The sequence below is a fragment of the Giraffa tippelskirchi genome, chromosome Y, assembly GCF_054371585.1.
Source record: "Giraffa tippelskirchi isolate mGirTip1 chromosome Y, T2T-mGirTip1v1.2.pri, whole genome shotgun sequence".
In the NCBI taxonomy this organism is placed as follows: Eukaryota; Metazoa; Chordata; class Mammalia; order Artiodactyla; family Giraffidae; genus Giraffa; species Giraffa tippelskirchi.
In genome coordinates this window covers 22,508,923-22,526,604 of record NC_137290.1, presented here as the reverse complement: position 1 = coordinate 22,526,604, position 17,682 = coordinate 22,508,923, and the positions used below count along the sequence as shown (strand labels likewise).

Genomic DNA, 17,682 nt, shown 5'->3' with positions numbered 1-17,682 from the left:
ACCCTGGGGCCTACCAGCGCGGTGGGGGCGGCAGAGGCAATGCAGGCCGCAGGTAGTGCACCAGGCGAAGAGGCCGCCCTCTTCTGGGTGGAGGCGGTAGAGAAAGGTGCAGCCCTGGAGGAGGGAGAGTTGGCGGGATTCGGGCAGGAGTTCCAGCTGCTGGTGTTAGACATCATGGAGGAGGTGGAGGTGGTGGCCTACGAGGAGCAGGAGCAGGTGTCCTCGCAGGAGCAGGGCCAGGAACATCCAAGCCCCAGAGCCCCCAGGGATCAGCCCGCACTGGAGGCCCTGACAGCCCTGCAGCTGGAGCTGGATTTCGTGAATAAGAAAGCCCAAAGGGCCCGCGCTCGCCTGAAACACAAGAACTGCCAGAGGCGGAAGCTGCGTCTAGAACACAGAAGTGCCATCATCGAGGGAATCCGTGGATTCTGGGTCGAAGTTGTATCCCTTGGTGTGGTGCTTGTGAATTTTTTTTTTTTTTCAATCTGGGTAATTGCAGAAGCAGTTTAGAGATCTGGCAGTTCTGGTACAAAATGTATTTTTTGGATGCTGAGTATTGGTTACCGTTCTGTGTATCTGTTCCCGATATAAGGTGTGATGTCCTTGCTGTTCTGGGTAGCACAAATTGCTACTTGGGCTTTATTTGCAGAGGTCCCAATCAGAATTGTCATTAGCACCAGGGACTCTTCAGAGAAAAGGCTTGTCTGGGATCCAGGTCTTCTCTGAAAAGCTGCGTGAATTTGGCGGTGAGGTTGGGATGTGTAAATGCTCATGCTGCTTGTACGTAGGAGTGCCTGTTTTCCAGAAGTAAGCTAAGTTTTAGGAGGCTGAGATGGAGCTTAGGGCCTTTCCTGTTAGGAACAGAACCTGCTCTGGTAGTGCATTTATAGGCACAGCCTTGGGGCTTGTCATGCCTTCATACAGTCTGCGTTAACAGAAATGTGACGAGTTAACTCGCAAGATGAAGTCAGACAGCGCCATTCTACACTTTAGGCTAGATTTGTCCTTCCAGCACTTTTTTCCTCTAGCATCTAGAGGCTCCTTGACCTAAAGCAGTTTATGAACCACCCTCAGATGTCAGCTATGATGGCTGACCAAGATGAAGACATACTTCACTTCATGACCAACTTAAAGGTCAGGCAGGGGACACTGATAATTGTGGGGGGAAGGTGACTGCGGAGGGGAGAGGACATGATTTACCCCTGAAAACAGGAAAGGACAGCTCTTCTGTAAAGGGGTTTCACACCCATCCACCCCTACCCTACTCCCCACACTTTCCTGGCAGGTGGAGGAACTCAGGCATCCCTCTCATCACTGCAAGATCACATTGTCCTTCTGGAAGAATAGGTATTTCCAGAATGAAGTGACTGTTAAGGATTATCTCATTAATGTCACTGGTAAGAGGCAGCTCCTTGGATTTGGTGGGTGGGGGCAGAAAAGTGTAGGTTGAATTGGAAAGTGATTTAGGTCTTTCTCCCATACTCCTTTTCCTGCAGGATATCGAGCATCTCATTCCACCCTAATTCACTGGAACCAGGGATTTGAACGCAAGGCATACAGCCGCAGGCACCATGACAGCAGCGTTAACTTCTTCAACTGGCCCTTTGACCACAATTTCACAGGATCTGACCGGATTGCTGAGGTAGGGTCCCACGCGGCCACTGGGCCAGAACTGGTGATGTATGTTGGAATTCTTGGCGGTGTACAGGAGGGCTCAGGGTCTGGCCAGCCCCGTGCTGACCTAGCTCATTGCCCTGACAGTTCATCATAAAGGATCTCTGCCCCAATCCCATGTGGTACTATATGAGGAGGAAGGCTCTGACACGAGAGGTACTGGGAGGACGAGAGGCGAGGAGCCCAGGGATTGGGCACTGGCATAAGTGTTTTCCAGAAACTTGGGTCACTTATTTCACTTGTGGAGAAAGTGAGACTCTGTGGAATGCAGAGTAACACCATGGAATGAGGGAATCAGCAAGAGACAGCAGAAGTAGAGAACTGTAGTGAAAAACAGGTTCTAAGTAGAGAAGCTTGAGGTAGATGAAGTGTCCTGGTCAGGGCAATGTCACTCCAATTTATATCTGGCTCAGCTGCACATCTCTGAACTGGCATTCCATGGCCAACAAGGCAACCCTCAGGCTCCTCTTAAATTGGGGCCCACCTACTATTGAAATCCTCTTTCTACAACGGTCTGTGAGTCTCCTTTCTGCTAGGCTGTTCCCCACTGACCATCATTTGATTCCATTTTGATCATCACACTTGTTTCTATTTTTGTTTTCTTTTACATTTTCCCCACATGCCACTCGCATTCTGAGAATACTGACCACTGTGTAGGATTATGGAGAATAGTCTTTTAACTTATTTATTTTACCTGGAGGATGATTACTTTACAAAACCATGATGGTTTTTTTCATACATTGGCCAACACGAATCACCCATAGATATACACGTGTCTCCCCAAATGCTGAACCCAACCCCCACTGCCTTCCCCTACCTGTCTTTCTGGGTTGTCCCACAACATGACTTTGGTTGCCTTGCTTCACGCATCAAATTTGCGCTGGTCGTCTATTTTGCATAAGGTAATGTAAATGTTTGAGGGCTATTTTCTCAAATTAACCCAGACTCACATTCCACCACGGAGTCCAAATTCTGTTCTTTATATGTCTGTGTCTTATTTGCTGTTCTGCATGTTCGATGTCCGGTACCACCTACGTGGTCCTAAACTCCATATATTTGTACTAACGTGCAGTATTTGCTTTTTCTCTTTCTGACTTTCTTCACACTCTTAATAGGCTCCATATTCATTCCAACTCATTAGGACTGAGTTCAAGGCATTCCTTTTTAGAGCTGAGAAACATACCATTGTGTATATGTACCCCAACTCCCTTAACCCTTCATCTGCCGATGGCCATATAGGTTGCTTGCATATCCTAGCTCTTGTAAATAGTTGTACAGTGAAGATTGGGGTGCGTGGTTTAAAAACCTGTATGCAGATCAGGAAGCAACAGTTCGAACTGGACATGGAAAAACAGACTGGTTCCAAATAGGAAAAGGAGTACATCAAGGCTCTACGTTGTCACCCTGCCTGTTTAACTCTCTATGCAAAGTACATCATGAGAAACGCTAGGCTGGAAGAAACACAAGCTAGAATCAAGTTTGCCAGGAGAAATATCAATAACCTCAGATATGCAGATGACACCACCCTTATGGCAGAAAGTGAAGAAGAACTAAAGAGCCTCTTGATGAAAGTGAAAGAGGAGAGTGAAAAAGTTGGCTTAAAGCTCAACGTTCAGAAAACTAAGATCATGGCATCTGGTCCCATCACTTCATGGGAAATAGATGGGGAAACATTGGAAACGGTGTCTGACTTTATTTTGGGGGGGTCCAAAATCACTGCTGATGATGATTGCAGCCGTGAAATTAAAAGACACTTACTCCTTGGAAGGAAGGTTATGGCCAACCTAGATAGCATATTTAAAAGCAGAGACATTACTTTGCCAACAAAAGTCCGTCTAGTCAAGGCTATGGTTTTTTCAATGGTCATGTATGGATGTGAGAGGTGGACGGTGAAGAAAGCTGAGCGCCGAAGAATTGATGCTTTTGAACTGTGGTGTTGGAGAAGACTCTTGAGAGTCCATTGGACTGCAAGGAGATGCCATCAGTCCATCCTAAAGGAAATCAATCCTGGGTGTTCATTGGAAGGATTGATGTTGAAGCTGAAACTCCAATACTTTGGTCACTTCATGCAAAGTGTTGACTCATTGGAAAAGACCCTAATGCTGAGTAGGATTGGCGGGAGGAGGACAAGGGGACTACCGAGGATGAGATGGTTGGATGGCATCACTGACTCGATGGACATAGGTTTGGGTAGACTCCTGGAGTTGGTGATGGACAGAGAGGCCTGGAGTGCTGCAATTCATGGGGTCACAAAGAGTCAGACACGACTGTCCGACTGAACTGAACTGAACCGAACTGAGAGAGGAAATGTAAAAGTTCACAGACTCTCTCTCCTGGAAACTGACTTGAAAGGTTAAAGCTGTCTTTAGTGTTGTTCCGGGAGGCTAGGTTGACATATATGTATCTGTTTCTCTGTCCGTTTTGAAAGGAAACCCCCGATTTTGAGAAACTTATGTTGGAGTGTCCCCCTTTACCTAAAATAGAAAACCTAAGAAGGTGCTTCACATGAAGATCAATGGCCAACTAGTCCTCTCTGACATGAAAGTAATGAAGAGTGGTCTGCTGGTGAAACAGATCGAGAGGGAGAAACCAGTAAACATGAAATAATTCTGAAGGATAAATAGAAAGCATCAACCATAGGTGTCTGTGTATTGTTCGGCCAGGTCCTCAGGACAGATACTTCAACTCCATGTAGGATTCTCACTTTAACGCGTGGGAATTACCAGACCATGGAGAGTTATAGAGGGGGTTAAGTCATATGTTGGGGTTGTGTCAGGGGACAAGTTCTTCCTGTGGGGTGGGGTTGGGGAGGAAGGAGAAGGAAGAGGAGGGGCCATTAACTGTGGGTCTGGCAACTTGACAAGGGAAATGTGGATGTTCATGGAAAGGGTCTGGTGAACAAGAGCCAGAGATCGAAATAGTGGGACACAACTTTGTTGGAAGGTGGTGCCCCAGGTATCGTCACTGTTGGATATCATCAGGCATTTTAAGAGTACAGGACAAGGAAAAAGCCTTAACATTCAACTCACTATGAACCACATAGCCTCCTTGTGTATATGACTGCACAGTTCACCCTTTCTCAGAGTCAGCTTCCCAGGCCTAGGGTTCCAGGTAACATCTTAGGGGATGGGGGCATAAAGTATATGGAGGGGCTGTGGCCCAGAGCAAAAGCGAGGGGGTGGGAAGGCAGTAAGGATATTAATTTCTGGCAAAAGTGACCAGGGGAAAAGATAAATAACCAGGAAACAGACAAACAAAAACAGATCCCATCATGTATGTTTGAGCTCATGTGAACTCTGTTCTTTTTTCCAAGAACTCAATTTAGGTACAAAGTCTGCAGGGGCAGAAGTCAGGGGAATGGGGATGTTAAACAGGCAAAGTCCAGCCTACGCAGCCGTGCACTCTGTGTCGCATGATGGCTCAGTGCTTAATATGCTTTTTTCCAGGAAGGCTTAAGCTCTGTGCCCAAGGCCCTCTGTCAGGCCTAGGTGCAGAAATAACATTTTTCCACAAACCCTCTGGTGACAGGGTCTATTCCTTGCTGAATGGCTCAGCACCGGCTGTATAAAACCACAAGTGGCCTTCTTCTGGGCTTTGTCGCTACTCTGTGGGCCAAGGGCCAATGGGAACACCTGGAGAATACAGAGCTTACGGAGGGACTGGTCGAACTTAGGGTGGCCCTTTCCAGGTAGATGGCTGCTTTCCGGAATCACGTCCACCTCTGGATTGGGCAAAGGACAGACTGGCACAAAGGGAGTAGGGAGAGGTCAACGTTTGTCCTCTCACCCCAGATACAATGGCTCCAACGTGGGCATTCCTGTGGGTGATATTTCTGTCTCACATGGAGTTCTCACTCCAAAAATTGTCTCCCGACAGCAGCATCTCTTTGGAGGGCAAAGGGTAAAGGATGAACGTCAAAGTTCATGGGTTTATGGATGCCCCCTTCAAGGTGCACTGAATGAGATCTCCTGCTCAGGGCCAACTTTTGCATTTGAATATCTTCACCCTAGTATGCCCCTTCTACAGAGGAGCATCTACAGTTCCAGAAGGCAAGGCTTGTCCTTCTCTGGGTGCTTTCTGTACAAGCAGCGCAGCAAACAATGGAAACATGTCTTCTTACTTTCTTAATCTGTAATCTTCAAAGGATCCTGGGGGCTCCGGCAGGCTGGTACCTGTCTTTCTCAGCGCCAGTTCAAAACAAAACAACACAAAGCAGAAACTATGCTGTAATAAGTCTGCTGTGGGTGTGGGATGGTGTATTGGTGCATGTTTTGGGGGACCTTAGACTGGGCTCATTCTAGGGGCTGCATGGTAGTTATCCACATTCAGAAGTTTTAGTAAGGCATTTCAAAGAAGTTAAAGACAAGAAATGTTAAGGACAGGGTTCCCCAACACCTACTATCTCCTGTCTTCAGTATCAGTGCTTCAGTACCAGGGGTAGCTTTAGCTCTAACCTGTCGTGGAGTGAAGAGTGCAGAGATAGTCATGGATCGGTTAGTAAACCTGAACTATGCATGGTTGACTTGATGGTCATTCTCTGGAAACTTGCCATGACATGTGTCCCCATGTCTTTCGGGCTTTCACTTGGGCCCTAAGGTCTAGGCGCTATCAGATTTGACTGCACACTTGGACGTGTTGTGTAAGGTTTTCTTCCACTGAATATCAACGCGTGTGAGACTTGGCAGATTACTGATAATTTCTTGAGCATTCTGGCTCAATCACCCTGAGCTGCATTTGTTTTCTGTTCCCTGGATATGTTCATGTTTTCCTCTGTTTAGAATGAAGATTGGGTGTCTCTGTTGTGCCTGCCCATGAATGTGAGTTGATGTTTCTTCCCGTGGGTCTGCCTATGACTCCTGTCTTCTTTGATGTGGCACCGATGCCTGTGCCATTATACACAGCTCTGCTGCAATAGCTATGTCAGTTCTTGCATGGCCCTATTCAACATACATGAATTGTGTTGCTCGTATTCACTTTTGTTTTTTAAGTTTGTGTGTCTTTGTCAGATTGTGTGTGAATTGGATGATTTCTTTCATTCCTGGATCAAATGTTTCCAACCTCTTGAATTGTGACTTTTTTTTTTTTAAGAGATACACGATATTTGTGAACAGCAAGAAATGCTTTATCGCAGGAATAGTTAACAGTGACCCACGTTTGGAAACAGCAATACCCACATATTTACAGAAATGCCCGTTGGGCAAGAATATCACTCGTTGAAATGAGAATATGAATCAGGATCACAAAAGGCAAAGATGTTGCAGGAATGCATCTGTCAGAAAATTTTTCGTCTGTCAGGAGAGATTTGGGGTTGATTGTTAAGTGTTCTATAAACACTGCTGCAGAAAAGGAGGACATTGACTATTACCACTTCTTGCAGTGATCGTTAATCGGACATTACCCATGCAGAATTTCTTCATGATTTTAAGTGAAGCATCACTCAGGCAGTAAGAGTTGGGGCTTGCCTTTCTGTGAATAGGAATTTGTTAAAGAATTCTTGTCCTCGGTGACCTTCTATAGCCTGGGGAAAGGGGCTTGCATGATCAAGTACAAGTTCAAAGCCCCTTGCTATTTCTGTGCTTTTTCTGGAAGGAAAGCACAGGGAATGGAATGATGCCAATGTGATTGGCACTGTGAACCAGTCTGTGGTGATGGGAGTAGAGATCAGAGGCACACGTCACTCAACCGTCCACAGTGAGGACTTCCAGCCCTGCCAAACTCTTTGAATGTCAGTCCCCCTCATGAGAAAATCCCATTCACCTTCCAGGATTATCATAGAAGTAGAATAGGATGCTGATTTGATCAACTAGTGAGGGAAAAAAATAATAATAACTGGGCCAAAAAAAGAGGGGTGCTTACCAAAGTCCATTACACTGGACAAGTAAGCAATTAGTTGCACATCTGTGCAAGTTTCTTTTCAGGATTGTTTGTGTGTGTATGTGGGTAGGTGGGTGGGTGAGCATGCAGACACATGTGCACTGACACAAATGTGTGTGTGAGCTGTCTGAACTGGTCTGGCTGGGGGATGGAAGAATGTACACTGAAAACGCGAAAGAGCTTGTGTAAGATGTAAAGATCATAGGGCAGCAGAAGCACTGACGCCATGGAAAAAAGCCCAGGGATCTCACCGACAGACCAAGCTAGAAGTGTAAACAGGCGTGTAAGTGTAAACATGGATCGCTGAGCAGAAAGGAGAGGCAAGAACAAAGCACCTGGGTGCAGTCAGGGAGGATGCGAAGGAGCAGAGAAATGGAGTGGGCCAGATTCCCAGGCACAGAAGAGGGGCTATGCACAGCCCCTAGGACACCCAGCTACAAAGGGTTTTCTGTCCTTCTCAAGTGCAGGACCATTCTATCCTCGACATGACCAGGCATCTGAGCACAGCTTGCCCTTTTCTGTAAGGTTTGGGAGACTGGTGGCACTGTAGCATAAGCACCTGCTACATGCAGTTTGTCAGTTTGAAACATCACTCCTTAAAAGGGTGTCTTGGGTTGATCCTCTCACCCCTCCCAGTCCCACAGGCCTGGGCTGATGGTGTAGGCTGGGCTGTGTTCTCACGGGGAGGCTGGATGAGAACAGAACCACTTTGAAAGGGCCTCTGTACAATAAATGGACAGACTTCAATTCCTCTGGCAATGGAGAGCCGTGGCCCTTGGTGGGGCGCTATCCTTAGCATCTCTGTATAAATTTCTCTCAACAGAGAGAATTCCATGTCTGTATCACATTTAGACACGAGGGCAAAAGTGTTCTATGTGAAGCATGGAAGTTGGTATTTCACATCTGAATACATGCATGTAGATTTCCTGAATGAAATACAGAATTCGCTGCATTTCGCCTGGGAATATCTCACCACAAACTTTCCAAATTGAGAATGGAATTCCCTATATTTTACAGTATGAAAATGTATGCACATATTAAAACATAATGTGACACACATGAGAAGCAAACTACTAAACGATGGAAAAGATAAAAGATATACTCGCTCTATATATCCTAGCAAATCAGCTCATGACAAAGTTTCCAAAATAATGAGTAGTCCTCAAATAAGACCTGATGAAAACCTTTGTCACACTTTGTCCTAAATTCACCTGGTAACTAGGAGAGCTCTCAGTGTCTGTTAACTTGCTTCACACACAAGAAAAAAACTGCTCATCCTTTTATGAGTGTATGTGGTTTTGAAGTGAGACATTATCTCAAGAGATTCTGTTAACCTCCATAGACTTAAGAGATAAGGTGTTACTGTAACTAAATACCCCTGTACCCAACAACCTTGGGCCAAGCAATATCGAAACATTAAAGTTTAAAGCAGAGTATGTTTTACTGCAGAGCCATGCAAGAAGTGTGGCTTATGCCTTTAAAAACCTCAATCTACCTAAAGAGAAAAAAGAGCTACATATAGAAAAGTATAAAGCACTGATGAAAGAAATCAAACAGTACACAAATAGATGGATAAATATACCGTGTTCATGGATCAGAAGAATCAATATAGTGAAAACGAGTATACCACCCAAAGCAATCTATAGATTCAATGTAATCCCTATCAAGCTACCAGCGGTATTTTTCAGAGAACTAGAAAAAATAATTTCACAATTTGTATGGAAATACAAAAAACCTCGAATAGCCAAAGAAATCTTGAGAATGAAGAATGGAATAGGAGGAATCAACCTGCCTGACTTCAGGCTATGCCACAAAGTTACAGTCATCAAGATAGTATGGTACTGGCATGGAGACAGAAACATAGATCAATGGAACGCAATAGCAAGCCCAGAGATAAATTCATGCACCTATGGACACCTTATCTGTGACAAAGGAGGAAAGAATATAAAATGGAGAAAAGACAATTTCCTTAATACGTGGAGCTGGGAAACCTGGTCAACCACTTGGTAAAGAATGAAACTAGAACACTTTCTAACACCGTACACAAAAATAAACTCAAAATGGATTGAAGATCTGAATGTAAGACCACAAACTATAAAACTATAAGAGTCCTAGAGGAAAACATAGGCAAAACACTATCCGACACAATTCACAGCAGGATCCTCTATGACCCACCTCCAAGAATAATGGAAATAAAAGCAAAAATAAACAAATGGGACCTAATGAAACTTAAAAGCTTTTGCACAACAAAGGAGACTAGAAGCAAGGGGGAAAAGCCTGCCTTCAGAATGGGAGAAACTAATAGCAAACGAACCAACTGACAAAGAATTAATATCAAAAGTATGCAAGCAACACCTGCAGCTCAAGTCCAGAAAAATAAGCGAACCAATCAAAAATTGGGCCAAAGAACTAAACAGACATTTCTCCAAAGAAGACATACAGATGGCTAACAAACACATGAAAAGATGCTCAACATCACTCATTATCAGAGAAATGCAAATCAAAACCTCAACGAGGTAGCATCTCACACTGGTCAGAATGCCTGCCATCCAATAATCTACAAACGATAAATGCTGGAGAGGGTACGGAGAAAAAGGAACCCTCTTACACTCTCAGTGGGAATGCAAACTAGTACAGCCACTATGGAGAACAGTGTGGAGGTTCTGCCATATAACACAGTGAACCCACTGATGGGCATATACACCGAGGAAGCCAGAACTGAAAGAGACATGCTGCTGCTGCTGCTGCTAAGTCGTTTCAGTCGTGTCCGACTCTGTGCGACCCCATAGACGGCAGCCCACCAGGCTCCGCCGTCCCTGGGATTCTCCAGGCAAGAATACTGGAGTGGGCTGCCATTTCCTTCTCCAATGCATGAAAGGGAAAAGTGAAAGTGAAGTCGCTCAGTCGTGTCCGACTCTTAGCGACACCATGGACTGTAGCCTACCACGCTCCTCCGTCCAGGGGATTTTCCAGGCAAGAGTACTGGGGTAGGGTGCCATTGCCTTCTCCGGAAAGAGACATGTGTACCCCAATATTCATCGAAGCCCTGTTTATAATAGCCAGGACACAGAAGCAACCCAAATGGCCATCAGCAGACGAATGGATAAGAAATCTGTGATACATATACACAATGGAATATTACTCAGCCATTAAAATGAATGCATTTGAATCCCTTCTAACGAGGTGGATTAAACCGGAGCCTATTATACAGAGTGAAGTAAATCAGAAAGCAAAACACCAATACAGTATACTAACACATATATATGGAATTTAGAAAGATGCTAGCGATAACCCTATATGCAGGACAGCAAAACAGACACAGATGTATAGAACAGATTATTGGACTCTGTGGGAGATTGCAAGGGTGGAATGATTTGGGAGAATGACCTTGAAACATGTATATTATCATATGTCAACCCAGATCATATGCCATATCATATCATATGCCAGGCCAGATTTGATGCATGAGACAAGGTGCTCGGGGCTGGTGCACTGGGAGGACCCAGAAGGATGGGATGGGGAGGGAGGAGTGAAGGGGCCTCAGGATGGGGAACACATGTGCACCCGTGGCAGATTCATGTCAATGTATTCAGAAACCACTTAGATATTGTAAAGTAATTAGCGCCCAATTAAAATAAATAAATTTATATTAAAAAAATAAAAGTTACCTGAAAATAAACTACTTACATTTTCGTCAAAAAGAAAAAAAAAAAAGAATGCCCTAGAACTAACAAGTCTTGGGAACTGAACTTCGTGCCATTCTGCCGCTTCAGTTTGGACTAGGCATCAGGTTTTTTTTGTTTGTTTCTTTGTTTGTTTGTTTTTTGACTACTGAAAAGATGGAGTAGATTTCCTTCCAGTCTTTACATCTACTTAGACATAATCTTTCACATTTTTTTAATGAAACAATGCATCTATTTCTGTTAAAATGTTTATTGTGAGCAAAAACCAACCAAACAAACAACAAAAAAGAAATTGGTGCCCAGATTTTCACGTGAGAAACAGAGATAATGCCATCATTCATGCAGGAAAATCTGCACCCTGATTTTCAGATGTGAAATATAAATAAGTCCCTATTTTATGTAATGAAAACTGTGCTGTGATGTAGATGTTGGAAAATTTGTGAAATTCATATTTAATATAGGAAAATGGATGCCCAGATTTTCTGATGTGAAATACACAGAATTTCAAAACTTCTTGTAGTAATACAGACATGCAGATATTCATAAATAAAATACAGAGAATTTCATATATTACGCTGAAAAAAAAATGGCTTCCAGAGTCTCATATGTGACATATACAGAGGTGCATTTTTCATATGGGAAAATCAAAACCTAGAAATACAAATGTCACTCTAGTTATTTATGCAATTCATGTAGAAATATTGGCACCCAGATTCTCATGTGTGAAATATAGATTATTCCATATATCATGCAAGGCAGCCTTCACGCAGATTTTCAGAAGTGAAATCCAGAGAATTCCAAACTTCAATAGGGAAATCTGTGGCCAGATTTTCATATATGAAATATAGTTGATTCTATATTTGACTGCCTGGCCCAGATATCAATTTCTGAATCACGGAAAATTGCATATTTTATATGTCAAAATCTGACACAAATATTCACATGTGAATAACTGACATTTTGTATCTCACATGAGAAAATATGTCCCCAGATTTTCCAATGCAAAATATACAGAATTCCATATTTCATACTGAAGAGCTTCATGCAAGTTTTCTTGGGTGAAATACAGAGAGTTTCACACCTCAAGCATGAAAACCACTTCATATATGAAATAGAAATTTCTACATTTCTTTAGGAAAATCGATGCCAAGTGTTTCAATTGTTAAATATACAGTATTTTGTAGCTCATGAAGCAAAGCCAATATCCACTGGATCATCGAAAAAGCAAGAGAGTTCCAGAAAAACATCTATTTCTGCTTTATTGACTATGCCAAAGCCTTTGACTGTGTGGATCACAATAAACTGTGCAACATTCTGAAAGAGATGGGAATACCAGACCATCTGACCTGTCTCTTGAGAAACCTGTATGCAGGTCAGGAAGCAACAGTTAGAACTGGACATGGAACAACAGACTGGTTCCAAATAGGAAAAGGAGTACGTCAAGGCTGTATATTGTCCCCCTGCTTATTTAACTTCTCTGCAGAGTACATCATGAGAAACGCTGGGCTGGAAGAAACACAAGCTGGAATCAAGATTGCCGGGAGAAATATCAATAACCTCAGATATGCAGATGACACCACCCTTATGGCAGAAAGTGAAGAAGAACTAAAGAGCCTTTTGATGAAGGTGAAAGAGGAGAGTGAAAAAGTTGGTTTAAAGCTCAAAGTTCAGAAAACTAAGATCATGGCATTTGCTCCCATCACTCCATGGGAAATAGATGGGGAAACAGTGTCAGACTTTACTTTTTTTGGCTCCAGAATCACTGCTGATGGTGACTGCAGCCATGAAATTAAAAGACGCTTACTCCTTGGAAGGAAGGTTATGGCCAACCTAGATAGCATGTTTAAAAGCAGAGACATTACTTTGCCAACAAATGTCCATCTAGTCAAGACTATGGTTTTTCCAGTGGTCATGTATGGATGTGAGAGTTGGACGGTGAAGAAAGCTGAGCACCGCAGAACTGATGCTTTTGAACTGTGGTGTTGGAGAAGACTCTTGAGAGTTTCTTGGACTGCAAGGAGATCCAATCAATCCATCCTAAAAGAGATCAATCCTGGGTGTTCATTGGAAGGTCTGATGTTGAAGCTGAAGCTCCAATACTTTGGCCACCTCATGCGAAGGGTTGACTCATTGGAAAAGACCCTAATGCTGGGTAGGATTGGGCGCAGAAGGAGAAGTGGACGACAGAGGATGAGATGGTTGGATGGCATCACCGACTTGATGAAAATGTGTTTGGGTAGACTCCGAGAGTTGGTGATGGACAGAGAGGCCTGGCGTGCTGCAATTCGTGGGGTCGCAGAGAGTCGGACACGACTGAGCCACTGAAATGAACTGAACTGAAGCGAAGCAATGTCAGCACACAGGTTTTCAGATGAGAAATATGAAAAATTGCATATTTCATGTTACAAAACGTGATCTTATTTATTGCCAATTCTATGTGAAATACAAGAATTTCATATTTCAGGGGAAAGTGCTCTGTGCCTCGAGTTTCAAATGCGAAAGTAGAGAAATCCATATTTCCTGTAGGAAAATCAGTGCCTAGATTGTCATTCATGAAATATAAAGAACTGAATATCTCATGTAGAAAAATCGTGACCCAGATTTTCCTAAATGAGATATAAAAAGTTCATTATCTCATGGATTAGGTCTCTGCCAAGATTTTTTTTTTTTACGTGAAATATAAAAGTCTATCCCACAAATGCAGAGGCTGAAGAAGCTGAAATAATCAGTTCTCATGAAAACTTACAAGACCTTGTGGAACTAACATCAAATGAAAGAGATCCTTATCATCATCAGTTCAGTTCAGTTCAGTCACTCAGTCGTTCATTTATCCCTCTTTCATGCTGTCTGTTCAGTTTGTAAGAGGCCTCTCCAGTAAAATTGAATGCACATTCTTCCCCTTCTAAAGTAGCTGCACATTCAGCCATTCTCCTTGCAAGCATCTTCAGTCCTGGCCCTGAGAGTCTCTCTGAAGGGCCCCAGATCAGCAGGTACACACACAACAGACAAGCACATGAATGCACACGTGCACACTCGCGTGAGAATTTTTAGAGCTATTTCTTTAATGACAAGATTGCTGTCCCAGTTTACTTTGAAAGCTCACTTTTGGATTCTCCCTGGTGGTCGACCCCAAGTGTGTCCTTGGGACAAGGCCCTTCCTAATCTTGCCTCATTATGGTGAAAAATGAAGTTAGAGCAATTTGGGCCTCCAGTCTCCTATGAGTAAGTGGGTTGGGTGGGGATTTGGGGTGACTGCCTGTGGCCCCTTAAAATGGTAAGTCTCTGGTGTGTGGAATTATGAGCATCACTCCCCCCCGGCTTCTTGGGTGCAGGGCAACATGCAAGGGTCATGTTAAGGGGGAGAATGAAGGCTTTGGAGGAGCCCTGCATTCCAGCACTCAGTCTGTACCTTGGTCTTTGTACCAGGTTGGTGGATGGAGGTGACGTTCTGGGTAGGGATAGCAAAGAGATGGGAGAAGTCAGCAGTGAGCTCAGAGCCAGTGGAACTAACTCAGAGGTGGCTCATCTTTGTTCCTGAGTGATCCTTGAGGGATCCCACATCCTTTCTGACCTGCTTTCAGGGATCAGTCAGAGGAACTTGGCACCCCTTATCAGAGCCCAAGAGCATTCGGGTCTATCGGAGGTGATGTCAGGGTGAAAGACAATGTTTCCTGTCTGCATAGTCTCTCACTGTTTTCTGGGACTTTGCTGCTTCCACCATTTTGTCCCCTTGCTATGGTTTGGGGGTCACTAGAGGTGACAGCAGAGGAAGAGGGGAAGGAATTCAAGAAATGCAAGCTCATGGATCCTTGGGAATCTGGGCCAGCTTGGTCAAACAAAGACCCACAGCAGACATGGGGGTTGAGTTGGTGGTAGGGACAGGTGGGAACTTTGGACCTGAGTCATTAAGTAGAGGCCTTTGCCCACAGTCAGTGTGAGGAGGAGTTGGCACCCTACCTGAGCAATAAGATGCACGTTCATGTGCAAGACTAATCAGTCCCTATTCCTCAGATAGATGCAAGGAGCCAAAAGGAGATACAGCACACCACCTGGAGTATCTGTCTGTCTTCTATTTTCCCATTCTATAAATATTTATTTGGCTAGGCAGGGTCTTATTTGTGAGACGCAGGATCTTTGACCTTCCTTGGTGGCATGTGAACCCTTAGTTGTGGCATGTGGAATCTAGTTCCCTGACTAGAGATCAAACCTGGGCTCCCTGCATTTGGAATATGGAGTGTTAATGTCTGTACCTGCAGGTACCAAGGAAGTTCCTATTTTCCCTTTCTTTCTAATGTGAGCTTGAGATTAGGATGACAAAGAATGAAGTCTCTGGGTAAATGAGGAGCTGGGCTCCCCGTATTTATCAAAGAATTGATTCTTTTGATCTGTGTTGTTGGAGAAGACTCTTGAGAGTCCCTTGGATTGCAAAGAGATCCAGCCAGTCCATCCTAAAGCCAATCACTCCTGAGTGTTCATTGGAAGGACTGATGTGGAAGCTGAAACTCCAAGACTTCGGCCACCTGATGCAAAGAGCTGAATCAATTGAAAAGACCCTTATCCTGGGAAGGATTTGTGGGCAAAGAGTTGGGCATGACTGAGCAACTGAATTGATTACAGTATCATCAAGAATTCTGTGTGCATACAAAACTGAAAATAAAAATCAAGGTTAATGGTGAAGCAACTCTCCATAGTCAGAAGTAAAAAATAGGATTCACAGAAATACACAGAGCGGAGATATAGAGGTGTCTGGGAGAAGAAAATGGAGAATCAAAGTGGGATACAGCAGTCAACTCGGGATTAAAAAACATAAATTAAAACAGATCCTAAAGGTTAGATTCCTAAGGTTATATCATTGATAGCAAATTTAAAAACAAATTAAGAGCTTAGAAAGAGAGTAGACTCCCAGATCACAGTTGTTTTCTACCTTACTATATATGAAATGTATATATATGAAATATTTTAATAAATAGGTTTGCTTAGTATTATTATTATTATTATTAGAAAGGCAATCATTCATTTCACTTCACTTCAGTTATTCAGTCATTTGCAACCGCATGGACTGCAGTATACTAGGCCTTGCTGTGTCTCACCAGTTCCTGGAGAGTACTCAAACTCATGTCCATTGAGTCGGTGATGCCATCAAATCATCTCCTCCCCTTCGTACCCTTCTCCTCTCACCTTCAATCTTTCCCAGCATCAGGGTCTTTTCAAATGAGTCAGCCCTTTGCATAACGTGGACAAAATATAGAAATGAAAGTTAAGGAAATAATAATGAAAACAAACTTAAAAATGATAATAAGCATAATTTAAAGAGAGGTCTAGGTACTTCCTTTGAGTTGTTTGTTATGTGATGCAGTTCAGTGTCAGATAGTCACTTGTTCCAGATTCTACTTGTCATGAATGGCTACGATTGACCCTCAACTGAACAATCTCCATATTAGCTGCTGAGTTTTAATCTGTTGCACATGTTACTTCTGGGGTATTTTACCCTTCTTCATTTAATTTCACTTCCTTTGTTTGCAAGTCAATTCTGTGTTGATTTTCCACCCTGAGGTGAGGGAGCAGCGACCCCCATTCAAGCTCACATGCTCAGTGGTTTGGTGGTGAGAATGGGAACATTGAAAACAATTACCACTGAGATATCTGTGGATTTTTGAATGGATGGACCACTGTGGGCTTACCATTTCCAAAGGTGTCATGTAGTTTCTTGATCCACTCTGTTCAGGTACCTGGCTGTTCCACAGGTCCACTGAACCAAACGAGCCCTGCATTTCATACACTTTCCAGGTCTAAGCAACTCAGTTTCTCAGGTTTTCTGCAAGGCAACTGATTTTGATTGTCTATGTGCTTTGTCCCCTGGCAAGGTCCGTGAGGATCAAGTGAGTGGGTGGTGAGCAAGGCACTGTCCCAGATGGGCTATGCATCTTACTCACCTGTATGGTCCCAGGCACTCTCTTTGCTAGCTGTGCCAAAAGGGCACGGTTGCAGGTGTGCCACTTGTCTCCAGAATGGAGCCGATCTCAGGCTGTGAGGCTGCTGGCCAATGTGAACTGTCCATGAACCCAGGAAGACACGGTGAACAATCGGCAGCCTATTCAGAGCTTGGTGGGAGATGTCGTCTCTGTGGCTGAGATATGAGCAGCGCCTTGGCTTCTGCCTCTTGCTGTCACACACATTGCACTCTGCCTCCCTGGCAAAAAGGTCGTAAAAGGTGGCTGATGTGGTCTCCTTGTGTATTTTCCAGTGTGTAAATGCTTGTTTTGTGAGCATGACAGCATTCACTATGTGGCCTTACAGCCTTTTTGGAAGAAAGTTTTTTTTTTTTTTTCCCCATAATTTTTATCTCTAGTTTCCCCACAGTTTAGGTTGCTATACCACCTTTGCTCTGTCAAATTGTCCTCAAGACATTAAAGGCTGGCCTTTACCGTGGGGTAGATGATATGGTCTGGGC

The 17,682-nt window shown here is 43.8% G+C and overlaps 1 pseudogene; it reads right to left on the bottom strand.

Moving 5' to 3' along the window:
- Positions 1-17,501, bottom strand: part of LOC145537737 (MYND-type zinc finger-containing chromatin reader ZMYND8-like) — a 41,007-nt pseudogene extending 23,506 nt beyond the window's left edge.
- Between the last annotated feature and the right edge of the window lie 181 nt (positions 17,502-17,682).